Here is a 17,356-nt window from a genome sequence, read left to right as displayed (position 1 = left end):
GCAGGACATGCATGTATACCTGGGAATGCCTATGTACACCTTAGATACCCACTTACACCTGGGAATACCTATATATACCTGGAATACCTACTTACACCTGAGAATACCTTCTTACACCTGGGAATTCATATGTACACCTGTGAATTCATATGTACACCTGGGTATTCATACATACACCTGGGAAATACCTACGTACACCGGGTATAAATATTTTCCTCAGAGAATACTTGGTTTGAATAGAATAAGATGAAAGAAACATAGATGTAGTCTGCTATGAATACTTGTATTATCTTACAATAGACTGAAGAAAGAGACGATTCACCTTGATCAGAACAAAAGACAAGACATTATGAAGAAGACAAATCAGATTTCAAGTGACTGTTATGGAATGGAAGGAAAGTCTACATTGAAGCCTAGTTCTATAACAAGACAAAAACAGACTCAACCTGTAAACACAGTTGGAATTAAAGCAGAAACCATAGCAACCAATGAGAAACTGTCTTGTCATAAAGAGAAGTGTGTACTTACTACTAAAAACCGAGACATACAGATTCCGTTGGAACATACTAACAAAACTGAAACTATGCGTACGCATAGACAAACACTGTTCCCACTGAAAGATGATGTCAGGATGTCACCCAGAAAACATCATTACCTACGAAAAGATACAGGCAAAGTACAGAGTACAAACACACAGAAACAGGCTCCACAGGGTAACACTGTCCAAATGTCACTTGGAGAACAACACTATCCACAAAGAGACACAGTCAAGACACAGTTTGCAAACACACAGAAACATTCCCCACAGGGTAATGCCTTCAAAATGTCTCAAAGAGAACAACACTATCCACAAAGAGACACAGTGAAAACACAGTTTGCAAACACACAGAAACAGGGTAACACTATCAGAGAACAACACTATCCACAAAGAGACACAGTGAAAACACAGTTTGCAAACACACAGAAACAGGCTTCACAGGGTAATACTGTCAAAACATCACAAAGAGGACAACACTACACAGAAAAAGACACCACCAGAACACAAGTAGCAACAAGGAAGGACCAGTACCCATGGGAAGATGGCATCACTTTGTCACCTACAGATAAATGGTGCTCACAAAAAGAGATAGTCAAATCAAAGATTGCAAACATAGAGGAACAGATCTCAAGGGGAGGTGCAGTGAAAATGCCAGCCAGAAAGCAATGCTTCATACAAAAAGACTCAGTTAAACCACTATCTGCAAACACTGAGAAATTGATCTCATTCAGGGACACAATTGAAACATCACCCAGAGAACATTTCCCACAAAATGATGCAGTGAAATCATGGGTAGCAACCACAGCAGACCAATACCCATATGATGATGCTGTCAAGAAAGATGTAGTCTGTCGAAAACTGTTGTCAAAGGACATGGCGATGACAAAGTTTGCAATCAAGAAGGAAAGATGCTCACAAAAGGACCCAGTTAAAGGGCAGCTTTCTGCCAGAGAGAATAAGTTTTCAGCGGAAGACATGGTGAACACACAGACTGCAGCCAGAGGCAATCAGTTCACACGGACAAACAGAGTTACAAAACGAACCAAGCAAAAGCAACCTCCTTCTGGAGACACCTTGAAAATAAAGATGTCAACCAGGCAAAACCCACTAGAAAACACTGTCACATCCAGGATGCCAAACAGAAAGAGAAAGATCCCAGTGGCAGATACAGTTAAAAGAACCAATGATATTGAAAAAGGAGATAGAAAAAGATACTATTGTTATGATAAAGTGAAACCCAGGGAGAAGTCTGAAATAGGTGTGCCTAAAAGTAGCCGTGTTAAGATATCAAAAACAAGAGCCAATAGTAGAGGTGGAAAAAATGACCATCATTGGAATGCACATCAGGTCAGGTGTGATGGTAATAAAGAAACAGAGAATACATTTGAAGACAAAGAGAAAGATCATAGCACAATTTTTCACCAGAACAAAAGACAGATTACAAATGGAAGTCTCCATGGTTACCATTGTAAAACTCAACAAAGGTCTAAGTTTTGTTCAAAGTGTGGTTGTATTTGTCCAGAATGGAAAGGTACTTCAACTCAAAAATGTGAATGTAGGGTGGTGCGTAGACAACGATTTCCACATGCTAGGAAAGTAAAAACATGTGGCAGTGAGGACACAGCAAGAAATAGAAAGATGAGTCAACAACACAAGTCACATGTGATGAAAGGGGATGGATATGAAGGAAGTGATTATGATGGTGTAAGAAGATCTGAAAATAATAGTCAACAACAACAACAACAACAACAACAACAACAACAACAACACAAGTCACATGTAATGAAAGGGAATGGATATGAAGGGAGTGATTATGATGGTGTAAGAAGATCTGAAAATAATAGTCAACAACAACAACAACAACACAAGTCACATGTGATGAAAGGGAATGGATATGAAGGAAGTGATAATGATGGTGTAAGAAGATCTGAAAATAATAATCAACAACAACAACAACAACAACAACAACAACAACAACAACACAAGTCACATGTGATGAAAGGGGATGGATATGAAGGAAGTGATTATGATGGTGTAAGAAGATCTGAAAATAATAGTCAACAACAACAACAACAACAACAACAACAACAACAACACAAGTCAAGTGTGATGAAAGGGGATAGAAGTGGGAATGAATATGTGGGTGCAAGGAGAAAAAAAAGTGAGAGACTGCAACATGAGTCACGTGTGATGAAAGGGGATAGATACAATAGGAGTGGTTATGAGAGTGCAAGAAGTGAGAGGCAAGAACGCTGCTCACAAGTAAAGAAAGTGAATAGCTATGATAATAGTAGTGATGCTGGAAGTGTAATATCAGTAGACAATGAAACTGAAAGAAGTCCTAAACTTGATTGTACTTTATCTTGTATTCAACCCAAACCAATCATAGTTGAATGGAGCAAAATCACTCACGGACCAGAGACAATTTGGAGACCTATGAGTACAAGTTGTTGTTTGTTAGACAGGTCATCATCCACAAGTTCGCTTTTACTTGTACAACGACTGCCATCATACTGTACCTTTCCAATGGCCATGACTCTTTTCAATGGTGTGTGTGTGACGTCTATCAGCATGCTGCGTGATGTTGGTCAATGTCTAGGTCAAGCCTTTGTCAAGTTTGCAACAGAAGATGACACTGACAAAGCTATTTATGTGAATGTACATCATTTGGGTAGTGACACACTATACCTTGAAAAGTGGCAACAGAAGGATGTACCAACCTACAAGAATTATGTCCGTGGTGTATGCAGAAGTCATGGTTACATGTATGCTACCTGGGAGTTCTTGCCTATAGTACACCCAGTGTGGCAGAATACTTAAACAGCGCCCTCACACTGTGACATTCTCATTAGTTCACCAAAATCTAAGAACTACATGTACAGTTTTAGTTGTCTTATGACAGGAACCTTTTTACTTGTCAACTAACAAATTCTGATTTTCTAGTCCTAAAATGAAAGACTTTGAGGCTTGTACTTGGTGGTTTTTTTACTATTCTTTCTTTACTTTCACTTTCATTTCAATGACACACCAAATACTTTGATTGGAAAGCAAAGATTTTGTGCAGTGAAATGATAAGTAAAAGGTTGATATCTTGTTTTCTACCACAGCTACCGTAGCAGTCATGTCTTACATATTGATCTGTATTGTACTGATGATGAGAAGGAGCTGGACATAGGTAAACTATTGATAGAGAACGGCTATGCACGTCAAAGATCTAGGGAAGATATCAACCATAAACTACAAGATATTAGTGTGGAAAACTTCAAACCGTTAAACAAGATGGATTTTAGTGGATCTTACATGAAACCAGGCTAAGTCAACAAAAAAATTAGTTTAAAGACAATCTTTCAGGAAAGTTTGTCTCATCATTTTGGATTTTTTTTTTTTTTTTTTTTTTGGGGGGGGGGGGGGGGGGGGGCATTTAGAGATTAAACTTACATTTTTCCTCTTGCAAACCATATAGCAAGTAAATACTTGCCAAGGAAATAGTAAGGTCAAAATGTGCACTTTCATTTTGTCATTTTTGTATCAGTGATGTCAGATGAGCCAGCCTATGAACTAGTTCAGTGTCATGATGAAACATAAAAGAGATTTGTAGAAAAATGGAAATGAAATGATACAAATCAGGAATGTGATTGTGTTACAAATTAAAGGTTGGATTATGATTCAAATCAATGGTTAAGATTATGATGGAAAGCAAGGTACTAATTGTGATTCAAATCAGGGTTCAAGTTGTGAATCAAATCAGGGTTCAGATTGTGAATCAAATCAGGGTTCAGGTTGTGAATCAAATCAGGGTTCAGGTTGTGAATCAAATCAGGGTTCAGGTTGTGATTCAAATCAGGGTTCAGGTTGTGAATCAAATCAGGGTTCAGGTTGTGAATCAAATCAGGGTTCAGATTGTGAATCAAATCAGGGTTCAGGTTGTGAATCAAATCAGGGTTCAGATTGTGATTTAAATCAAGGTTCAGATTGTGATTTAAATCAGGGTTCCAAGTGCTAGTCAAATCAGGGCTCTGATTGGGATTCAAATCAGGGTTCACATTGCGATTTAAATGAGGGGTCAGATTGTGATTCAAATCAGGGCTCAGATTGTGAATCAAATCAGGGTTCAGGTTGTGAATCAAATCAGGGTTCAGGTTGTGAATCAAATCAGGGTTCAGGTTGTGATTCAAATCAGGGTTCAGGTTGTGAATCAAATCAGGGTTCAGGTTGTGAATCAAATCAGGGTTCAGATTGTGAATCAAATCAGGGTTCAGGTTGTGAATCAAATCAGGGTTCAGATTGTGATTTAAATCAGGGTTCCAAGTGCTAGTCAAATCAGGGCTCTGATTGGGATTCAAATCAGGGTTCACATTGCGATTTAAATGAGGGGTCAGATTGTGATTCAAATCAGGGCTCAGATTGCGATTCAAACCAGGGCTCAGATCGTGATCCAAATCAGAGTTCAGTTTGTGAGTCAGATTTTGTTTGATTATGTCACATCTGTTGGTGTAAATTGTGTTAGAAGTCGAGGTGTAGATTATGATACAAATCAGGGGTTAGGTTGTGTCATGAATCAGGGTTTATCTTGTGTATAAGTCGGGCTTTTAAATTGCGTTACAAATTATGGTTTTAAATTGTGTTACAAATTATGGTTTTAAATTGCGTTACAAATTATGGTTTTAAATTGCGTTACAAATTATGGTTTTAAATTGTGTTACAAATTATGGTTTTAAATTGTGTTACAAATTATGGTTTTAAATTGTGTTACAAATTATGGTTTTAAATTGTGTTACAAATTATGGTTTTAAATTGCGTTACAAATTATGGTTTTAAATTGTGTTACAAATTATGGTTTTAAATTGCGTTACAAATTATGGTTTTAAATTGCATTACAAATTATGGTTTTAAATTGCATTACAAATTATGGTTTTAAATTGCGTTACAAATTATGGTTTTAAATTGCGTTACAAATTATGGTTTTAAATTGTGTTACAAATCATGGTTTTAAATTGCGTTACAAATCAGGGTTTGAAATGGTTGTTTTTCTGGATCCTACTATACTTTCACTTTTATCAGTACATTCCTTTTGAAGAGTTGTGATTTTCTGTATGAAACATATAAAGTTATATTGGTTTTTAGATTGTTACTAAAACAATAGGATTGCAGATATTTCCTATTTTTATGACAGTTTTGGTATTTTTAATCTTTTAATTTCTCCATTTGCATGATATTGATAGTGGGTTGCGATAGTTGGTCATCATAGTGAAAGTGGGTCGTCATAGTGATAGTGGGTTGTCATACCGATAGTGGGTTGTCATAGTGATAGTTGGTCGCCATAGCGATAGTTGGTTGTCATAGTGATAGCGGGTCGTCATAGTGATAGTGGGTCATCATAGTGATAGTGAAAGTTGACATTGTGTACTAGAAATCATTAGTACATTTCCAAGGAAAGACTTGGTTGTCAAAATATGTGAAGTATGTTGATGCGTTTATTTTAGTCGTGAGAAAGAAAATTGATACTCATTCAGTACTATTTCTCAGAATTAATGAAAGTATTGTGTTAGGTACGTGTGAACACCTCATCCAGTTATTATATACTAGGTTTGCAAAATGTCATGCAAATACAAAGTACAAGTCAAAATGGAGTTGGCATTTTACAAATTATACATTGTCATTGCCAAGAACACATTCTACAACAGTTTGTGTTTAATATCTTACTTCATCATTGCTAAGAAAAAAGTTTACACAGATTTTGTTTTATTACATGTTATCATTACAAAAGAAAATTTTTTTACACTGAGTAGATTATCTACATTTCATATTTCATTACTACAAATTAATGTAGTTTGTATGTTTAGCAAAGTGGATAATAAGGTTATCATAAAAAGGTTTGTCATAGTTTACCTACCTTGTAAGTCCAAAGTGATAGGTAACCGTATTGATATTTTTGTTTCATATACATTTAGTGTTCCTTTGTAAAGTCATGTATAACTTTGATTGCATGCTATCATTCCTAAACACTACTCAGGTACAATGTACTTGCAAGGATTTGTGAAATGACAAGATGAACAATTTCAAAATTTGTAGTTCAGCCTTGTATAGAAATTATTTCATTTATTGGTCAAGTGTTCAGTCATGATATAATTTGGACATGTATCCCTGGTTTGAGTAGTCAAATAGTTTGAAAATAGCCACTTGTGTGGATATGGCCCATAGACCAATAGTCACTATGGGCTATGGGCTGGGCTATGGTCACTGCTGACTGGATGGGGATAGTCCTGGTGGTCTGAATGTATGGTCTCTTGTCACTACTGTCTGGATAGATGGTCTATAGTCACTACTTTCTTGATGGTCTATGGTCACTGCTGTCTGAATGGGGTATTGTCACTGCTGTCTGGATGGGTGGGCTATTGTCATCCCTGTCTGAGTGGTATCTCTGGATCGTCTACAGCCATCTCTGTTCTGACAAGCTATAGTCAATGCAGTCTGCAGTCACTGGATTTGTCATAAGTTTTGTCCTAACAAATTCCTATCATTCCACCACAGCTAGATCAGAAGTATGCCACAGTTGGCAGAATAGGGTGAGGACAATTGCAAAGAATGTCATGATAATCTATGTACAAAATAAATTGAATGCATTGTTCACTTTGTGTGATGTCATCAATGTTGTCTATGTCATTGTCATGACGACTGCATAGCATCCATCTAGTTGGTACAGTAGTTATCCTTGAAACACCCCATCACCAATTACTAGCAGTATGCCAGGACTATGTAGAGTTATTTCTATCACACAGCAGGTGATGTGAGTTGTACAGATACTGTGTCATGTTAAACAGAAATAACTAAGTTCACTCATCACTTCAGGTCAAGGTAAAATAAATTCAAACCTTTTTTTTGTTAGTAGGCAGGAGAGATCCTCGGTATATACTGGGTTGTGAATGTTATTGTAAATTTAGATGACTTGTTGTAATACAGCAATATAGTATCTGGGTGATCACACAATGGGTTCAACAAGAAACTACGTCTGCCAACAAACTATGCCTGCCTATTACAAACAGTTTTCATTTGAAGTCATGAAATATGTATTACAGAAATCTGAAATATGCTAAAATCATAGTGATAACTAATATTTGTTTTTATAAACCACCTCAAAGTAAAAACATTTACGTTCGTTTTAAAATCCATCACCATAAAAGAAACACTTTGGTTCATTGTACTAGAAACCAAAAAAGAAAACAATTTTTCAAGAGTTGCACACTTCCATAAATAGATAGCATGATTATTCACATCATCCAGATCATATAGTGTTGCAGTAAAATGTATTTGGTTTCATTTTAATATATTATTGTGTTAACATCAGGTCAAAGGTCAAAGTACCATCTTGTGCACAGTTGGTATACATTTGTGATAGAATTATCTGTTCAGAACGTGTATTTGAAGATTGTAGGCAACGATGTCAGTGTGTGTTCCACTGTAATATTAGAGTTGAAGATTGTAGGCAATCATGTCCTTTTGTGTTCCCTGTAATGCTAGACATGAATTGATGTTTCAAATAGATGTAGACAAGATCTGAATTCAGTAGTAATATAATGTGAATGTTAAATGTCATCAACTTTCATGTTTTGTAGTTTTGATTAGAACTGTAGTTGTGCTGAGTGGTGGTAATTCTATAAAGCTAATAATACTAGTTAAATCTTACATTCAGTCTGCTGGCAATACAACAATTTGGACCGTCAAAAGTTGTGATTTTTTGGCTTGTCAAAAATTATCTTTAAACAATTCTTGCAATCCAGTGATTTGTTTCTGTAAGGGTTGGACTTAGAAACAAATCATTGTTGACTTGTTTTCAACAATGGTATGTAACTTACAACATGACATGATTTAGTAGTTCTGTACCTCAAGCACATAAATTATTTACTTAGTATCGTTTAGCTAAATAACTCTGCTTCCTTCAACTCTTATTGTACAAGGTCCAATGACATAAACTTGTCACATGACCACAAGAGGACTTGTATACTACCGGTGTTTCCATCCCCTCATCCCTGTATATTAAGGTCCAATGACATAAACGTGTCACATGACCACAAGAGGACTTGTATACTACCAGTGTTTCTATCCCCTCATCCCTGTGTATTAAGGTCCAATGACATAAACTTGTCACATGACCACAAGAGGACTTGTATACTACCAGTGTTTCCATCCCCTAATCCAAGGAAGGCAAAGTCATGTAGCCAAAATATTCTAAGTAAATTATTTTTGCTCAGAGTTCAGAACTACATGTACTACAAAATATGATTCCAGAGCAAAGAAACAACAATGTTGGTTGTCACATTACAAGATGTTGTTAGTTTTACAAAATATGAAAATAATGTCATTGTACCATTCATATAACTTGAGAAAATGTATTTTTGTGAATCAGCCATGTTCTGTTTAGCCTTAGTTGTTACTTTAACACTGACAGTAGTCATTAATTTGTAGACCACATATACTAAATGTTCAGCTGATCATAACCAGGTGATTTATACTTGTAGTATTACTGCCATTAGAGTTTATTGTTTTCCAGTTTAATATTTGAGGGTTAGTACTACAACACGTATTGTAGACTGCTACTTTCCAAGTTTATATTGTGTTTTCAAAGTACCAGTTTGAAAGTTATTAAACTTTTCTGCCAATTAAACTTGTAGAGTTTCTCTTGTGTTTATGGTTTGTTTGTATCACAACAGCCCCTATGTAATACACCCCTGACAATCAATACTGACAAGACATCAGTGAGACTGTGGGATATGCTTCCAATTTTTTTCTGAAGTTTCCATTTGGAACTATATCACTTCCTTCACAATTGTTTAAAAGTGGAAATCAGCCATTGTGATTACATAAATTCATAAAAGTGCAGACATCCTCTCTTTTGAAATGTTTACACCAGAAGGCAGCTATTCATGCATAACATCCTCTTATATGGTTTTCCTGTTTGTTAAACAGGAAGTCTTTCATACTTATAAGCTCTCCATCAACTGACTAATGTTTGGAGTTAGAAACCTTGGCCCACTCTCTCTCTCCTCAAATCAAAGTATGTTTTTCTTTCATAGCCACAGAAATTTTTGTTCAGATTTGTAAAAAAAAAACATCAACTTCATCCCCAAGACACAATCAGTGCCATGGGTCTGACTTGCATTGATCTACAGGGCAGCTAGATCCAAGTCACAGTAAAGTGTTTGAAATACAGTAGCATGTTTTTCTTTGTATTGATAGTCCCAAAGGTTCACCTGAAACTTAGTCTGGACGCCAACATATTATTGAGTCGTCATCAAACCCAATGGATAATGCACCATGTGAAATGGAAGATGGTGCTTCATTTGCATAGTTCTATTGTTGGTGCTTCATTTGCATAGTTCTATTGTTGGTGCTTCATTTGCATAGTAGTATTGGTAAAACATCATGGACATCACCAACAAAGATAAGAGCATATAAAACAGTTAAATGCATGAGGTAAGGAAATGCCGATATGGACCACCAACTAGTATGCAATACCATCCAATGATGAACGTTTGTGATTGGTCTGCCATATATTTTACAAGGATAATTTCACTACTATACCGAGTCATGGATGTATATACATACAACATACATTTACATGTAGTAAACTACAACTTCTAAATATAAATATCAATTGTGTACAGCAATAGATATTGGATATAGTTTCATCAGATTATAATATATCAGTACCATCATCCAATCACAGGTCACTTTTTGTGTGAACCATCATCCAATCACAGGTCACTTTTTGTGTGAACCATTATCCAATCACAGGTCACTTTTTGTTTGAACCACCATCCAATCACAGGTCACTTTTTGTTTGAATATACTTCACAAAAACAATTGATTTAGGAAGACACTGGAAGATCCAACAAGTGAATCATGAGGACAATGTCTGCCAAATGATGCAACCAGATTGTGAATCCCACATGTATATGTCAACACTGTGTGGGCGTACTTGGATCTCATTAAGTATTGTGTTCTTTCTCACTGTCATTTATACTGTTCCTTTCATAATCTACAGGGTTATCCAAATACTGTCATCAGATGTCCACATGTTGTTTATCAATTGCTGACTGAATGTCTTTGTATTTCAGTATCCTTGTACCACACCCATGGAAAATTTTGCTCTAACTTGTATCTTTCCCTATGTAGCCAGAATTTGTTGAACTTTACAGGTTGGTAGACACAAATTCAAGTGGGAAATTCTAAGACTAGTTCATTGTTCAAATGCCTTACCTACTACAGCATAGACCCTTCCTGCTAGCAGACTTCAACTTTGAAGTCCCCTTCTCAGATTCTTAGATTTATGCTTTTAAATTTTACTTTTATGAAGCAATGCCAGAAAACAGGTATAAATTGTTACTGGGTTTTAAATCTACCCACTGTGTCAGGTGATGTCAATGCTATCATGTGACCTGAATATTAATGAACCAGTGTCATTAGACAGGATCAGACAATCACAAAGAGATATATTTCATGATAGATGTATCTAAGAGGGCCCCATTAATGTGTGAAATTGTTGTCTACAATACAAAACCGTAAACATAAGTCTAAGCATCTGTTTAGGTGACATTAGTCAAAATCTGCTTAGTCTACACAGAAATTGCAAGACTTCTTCATTGCGCACCCGCTCTTTCCATCAACATTCAAGAAATAAAGTCTAGAACTAGTTCAGTGCAAAAATGTACCTCCACCCATCATCAATATTGAAGAAATGCAACAATCTACAACATTTGTTCATTGCAAAAACCCCACCCATCATCAATGTTGAAGAAATGCAAACATCTGTAATACTAGTTCATTGCAAACACCCCACCCATTATCACCAACTTTTAAGAGACAGGCTGTACAACAAATGCCCCACCAACCTTTAAGAAATAGTGACACTGCACAAGTCTGGTTCAGTGCACAATAGCAATATTTATTGAATTGAACAGATAATGCATTGCATTGCTAGAATCTGCACTGTTAAAGTGTAAAATACAATGTATGTAACCAGGGGGGCATCCTTCTCATCCCTTCTCACTTACAGAAAAGGATGAGAAGAGAGCCCACATGGGCTGTTCTTGCAGTCAATCTGCACTGTGTGCCAAACATATAAAATATATCACGTTTACACTGTAAAAGGAAACATCCAATTTTTATCTACACATACCTCAGTGTGTAGTCAGAAAATCAAAACATTTAAATCAATAAAAATAACAAAATTGTCAAGAAATATTCCAAGTGCAATGCTAGCTGTCCCTGTACAATAAACCAAGTCAAAATCTGTCAAAGAAAAAAGAAAGAAAAACTCTTGAAACGTTAATTTGACCATGATGTACCTTCTCCCTTCCAGTATGTGAAAGGAATATATGTAGAATAAGTAAGATAATAAAATTGGTACACATTCTCATGACAAATGGCATAAAACAAAGGAAACTGGATCATAATGTTCGAAATAGCCCTAATGATGCATTATGGGTTTGCTAGAAATCAGGCATTGGGCTGTACCCAATGTTCCTACCTAGCATAACAGTAAACTATCTCCTATTTAGCATAACACTAAAGTATCTGCTACGTAACATAACATAACAGTAAACTATCTGCTACCTAGCATAACAGTAAACTATCTGCTACATAACATAACAGTAATCTATCTGCTACGTAACATAACAGTAAACTATCTGCTACGTAACATAACAGTAAACTATCTGCTACGTAACATAACAGTAAACTATCTGCTACATAACATAACAGTAATCTATCTGCTACATGTACATAGCATAACAGTAAACTATCTCCTACGTAGCAAAATAGTAAACTATCTGCTACGTAACATAACAGTAAACTATCTGCTACGTAACATAACAGTAAACTATCTGCTACATGTACATAGCATAACAGTAAACTATCTGCTAAGTAACATAACAGTAAACTATCTGGTACATAACATAACAGTAAACTATCTGTTACATAACATAACAGTAAACTATCTCCTACGTAGCAAAACAGTAAACTATCTGCTAGGTAACATAACAGTAAACTATCTGCTACATAACATAACAGTAAACTATCTGCTACATAACATAACAGTAAACTATCTCCCTTCATCAGCTTCTGCATCTGGTTACCTAGTAATACTTTAATGGGTATTGATGCATAGGGCAGTATACCCTTGTACCTTTGTTAACTGGGAATCTGGTGTCAGTTCTGTGCCAATAACATTGTCAATTGCAGTCACAAACAACACCATAGTCTACAATCCAGCCATGTGAGGATTTTTGGCTTTCGCCTTTCCCTGCCATTTCACTAGCAGCCATTTACTTTAATGAATGTTCAGTCAGGGAGAAGGTGCAAACTCTGTTATTGGGGTTTTAAGTTCTTCCCACTTTGAGATGACATCTATAGCACACCATGTGATTAGAACCAACTGGAAGGGTTGAGTTATATGATGTAAACATAATTCAATATTGGGGTTGAACATTACTGCAGGAAATTCTCAAGTTAACTTTAGGTTTGAATAAATGGCCACTAACGAAATGATAGGGGAAAGGCAAGAGCAAAAGTCCCTGATTCTAGGCTACAACACAGCAATGCATCATGGGATAACTCATTACATCAGAAATCCTGAGCTATTGATTTCCCAACACACAAAGAAAGTGAAATTCAACTGATAGAAAAGTATGAAAAGGAATCTCATTCAAGAATGTGAGTTGTCAGAAACAAATTATACTTTCTTTTAATAACAAAAATTAAACTTGCAGTAGCATCAAGTATCAAAGACACTATCTCTAAAGTCTGAAAGAGTAGTATTTATATAAAATAGTCTAGCACAGAAAGCTACAAATTACATGCATGTACTGCTATCAGAACACTGGTCAAATCAAGAAAATATCAAACATTGCTAACAAACATTGAAAGTGAGCAGAAAATCAGAAATGACAGGTGTGAAAACCAAACTACATACTTCTTCAATAACAAATGTACTGATGTCTGTCTGAATCTAGTACCTGTCATACAGTAGCAGTAAATAACAAACAACCCAGGAATATAAAATCAGGAGTGAAAGGTAGCCCATTTCAATAAATGTTAAACATAGAACTGCAATCAACAAACTTTGTAGCACTGTTAACCATACATTCATTCATCTTGACATGTATCATCAATTCCACACATACAGCTCACTCTTAAAATTGTTTATAAATAATACATATGAAATATTGCATTTTGACATACACAATCAAAATGCAAGGACTGTATACTTCCTCATTCAAGCCATAACACATCCATTCCTCTAACATTGTACTTTTTCAGTTTTCATTTCCGTTTAATACTGCATTACTTTTTTTGTTTAGAAAATACAGTGACTTCCACAGCTGCCTATCAGTATATCATTTCAGAATATATTTCTGAATTTTGTAGAAACCTCATTGAGAGGCATAACAGTGTAACCACATTTTGTAACTAGTTGCAAGGAACCTGTCCTGCACCTGTTGATCAAATGTGTACAGAATGAAATGTCTCCAGATAACAGATTAAAAGTCAAGATGCGTAGGATTGACACTCCCATACCTCAATGTCAGCAAAACATACATAGCAGCATAAATGTAGAGGTACATTAGTGTTTTAAAAGTATTTTCTCAATCTCTCTCTCCATCAGCTAGCTATAAAAGGACTTGCTACTTGCATGCCTATCAGACAGCATTAGTTTTAAACATGCCTTGCAATACTTGCAGGCTGCATATCTTAAACTATAGCTATGCCTTGCAATACTTGCAGGCTGCATATCTTAAACTATAGCTATGCCTTGCAATACTTGCAGGCTGCATATCTTAAACTATAGCTATGACTTGCAATACTTGCAGGCTGCATATCTTAAACTATAGCTATGCCTTGCAATACTTGCAGGCTGCATATCTTAAACTATAGCTATGCCTTGCAATACTTGCAGGCTGCATATCTTAAACTATAGCTATGACTTGCAATACTTGCAGGCTGCATATCTTAAACTATATATCTATGCCTTGGGGCAGACCAAGGTGAATAAATAATTGCTAGCTCTAAGCTTAGTATAAACATTGTAAAATGTACCCTGGTACCGACAGGCAAAAATGATTTCTAGTTTTAAATGACTCCTCTTTAGAGTAAACAATTCAGAATCAATGGTCAAACTAAAGAAGACTAAAAATCAGACAGCAAGTTAAGAGATTTTCTTTTAGTAAAAATGACAAACTTATTCAACAAAAACTTGTTCTATATAAAAACTGCTTCTGGTAGAATAATTTTGTGACTGCCATCTAGAATTACAGACACCCTACTAAACACCCGACAGGGAAATTAGTTCTGTAGTTAAGATGAAATCTATCAAGACAGGGTAATAAAATTACCAACTAGTAGAATAAAATGACAAAAAGATAGAAAATACTCATAAACTTAAATTGGTTTTTATTCAGATAGTATGGGGGGAATTCATTTAGATAGAGACAGATGTTGTGTAATAGGATACACTATAAAAATCATAGTCTACAGTATCAGGACACTTCAAAAACCTTTTAACAGTTCAGTATCTTCCTTTGAGGCCCAGCCCAATGCTACAAATATGACTTGTCACATCATTTAGTAGCAGCACAGTCATACATGTAATACATTTGATCATATTTCAAGTTGAATCACATACATACATACATACATACTGTTCGTCCATCCAGTGTGCAGATATTGATAAACTGCTTATTTCTACGCCTTAGTACCCCAACTATAGTAAAATAAAGTTTCCATGGTATCAAGGATGCTAAATAAATAGTTGATAGCACATAGTGCTGATGGGCATGTCTAGTATACAGATGATACTTTGGCTAAGCTCATTTTTTGCTTGAAGAAATCATCAGTACAGACAGTACATTACTACTAGGGATTCCCTCATGAGTATATATATAGGAATCTCAATACAAAATGTTGTGGTTTTATACACAGCTCATAAACTCCATCTAGCTATATGTAGATTTTAGTTAAGGGTTGGTACTGCAAATAGACAAGACATACATGTGTCTTGATTGTCTGAAAACAAATGATGTATGTTTAGATTGTTGGCATTCTTCATACATTGCTCATCATATGAATATAATATTTCAAGCTGTGTGCATACTAGATAATATTACTAGTGTCATCTACTTCATATCAATTGACATATTACAGACAATATCAATCTTTGTGAATTATCACTGTTAAATCTCAACTAAACTTTACTGATGATAAGACTTTTAATTTTTATAACTGTTAGTTTTAGGGATGTTAACACTTATGAATCACAAACTCAAGGTGATGATATTTGATGAGAACTACATCTAAAACAATTCCACTAGCCAAGGCAATGATTTCCAGGCACTATATATGTCTAACAATTGTGACAATTTGATAAAAATACGAAGTAATCCAAGAAAATTCAAGCCAGTTTCCTATAATTATTTTTATGATCACAATGCAGAATTAAACTGACTGACATTAAACAGGGGGGTTATACATTCCTACCACTCCAGATGTGTATTTCTTTTTATCCCATAATATTCAGGCATCAAGCCTTCATGGAACGCTATCTGTAATTGATAATATTTAGGCCAAGTCTTTGCACCCGTAGAACAGACTATACGAGTTCACGTTGGTTGGCAATATATATACTAGATCTCTTGTTTATCTATAGCACCAAATTTGACCTGATCTCAAGATTCATCTCTATCTGCCCAGCTTTAATACAAATGTATTGACTCATTCAGGATGGGGTCCACCATCCACCATCCACTATTTTTGAGACTGCTTTATCCTATCTTGTTACTGGGCATACACTTTTTAAAAAATGATGACTATAAAAAATAAATATTTATAGTCTCAAAAATAGTTATCAAAACAAGCCTTTTTACTTATGATTTCTATCACTTGGTGTTGATCCCTCAATAAAAGATGAATATATAGAAGACTTTAATAAAACTACAAAAGTACCTAATACTACAAAAGTACCATTATACCATGCACAAGCCAAGTTATTGTCTGTGAACAGAAAATATGGATTATATAACCTGGTCATTCTATATCAAGGCAACCTATATCTACATCACAGGTATGTTTCTGTGGTATTTGAAATCATAGTCAAAATATCATATTCTTTTACTCAATTTTTCATAAATTATGTTGTAGGAGGTATAATTATACTATTATGCTGTAGGAGGTATAATTATACTATTATGTTGAGGGGGGGGGGTCATATTTTTATGTTGTAGGAGGGGGTAATAATATTTTTATGTTGTAGTTGGGGTAATCATATTATTGCCCAATATTCTACAATCAGCCAGAAAATACTCCTAACCTATGGCTTTGTCACTATTTGTCTAGCAACTCATAGCAACAAGGCCCTTTACATCACTTGTATTCTGCTTGGCTAAATATAGAAATATATTGGGGAATATTAACATCTGCTTCAGAATGACAACAAGAACACCATGTATTGTGATTGCAAACAGTGCTAATGACCTTAATCTAATTCTACCAGAATAAAGTTTATGGAGTGAACAAACGGGTGTAACATATGTGAGAATAAAACTAGACCTTTAGAATCTAACTCTATTGTAGTAAAGTTTTGAAATCCTGGAAGATTGACATGCTTTTTACAAAACTCAACTACTTTACTGTCTTACACTGATTTGAACCAAAATTTAAATACAAATACATTCTTCCAGATTTCTTCCAGAAATATGAAACAAAAGAAAGCATCCTGTAGAATTCCACGAGTCAAACAAAGCTATCTGACCAGTTTTATCAACATCA

The sequence above is a fragment of the Glandiceps talaboti genome, chromosome 1 (genome assembly GCF_964340395.1).
Source record: "Glandiceps talaboti chromosome 1, keGlaTala1.1, whole genome shotgun sequence".
Lineage (NCBI taxonomy): Eukaryota > Metazoa > Hemichordata > Enteropneusta > Spengelidae > Glandiceps > Glandiceps talaboti.
Note: the sequence above shows the minus strand (reverse complement) of the source record.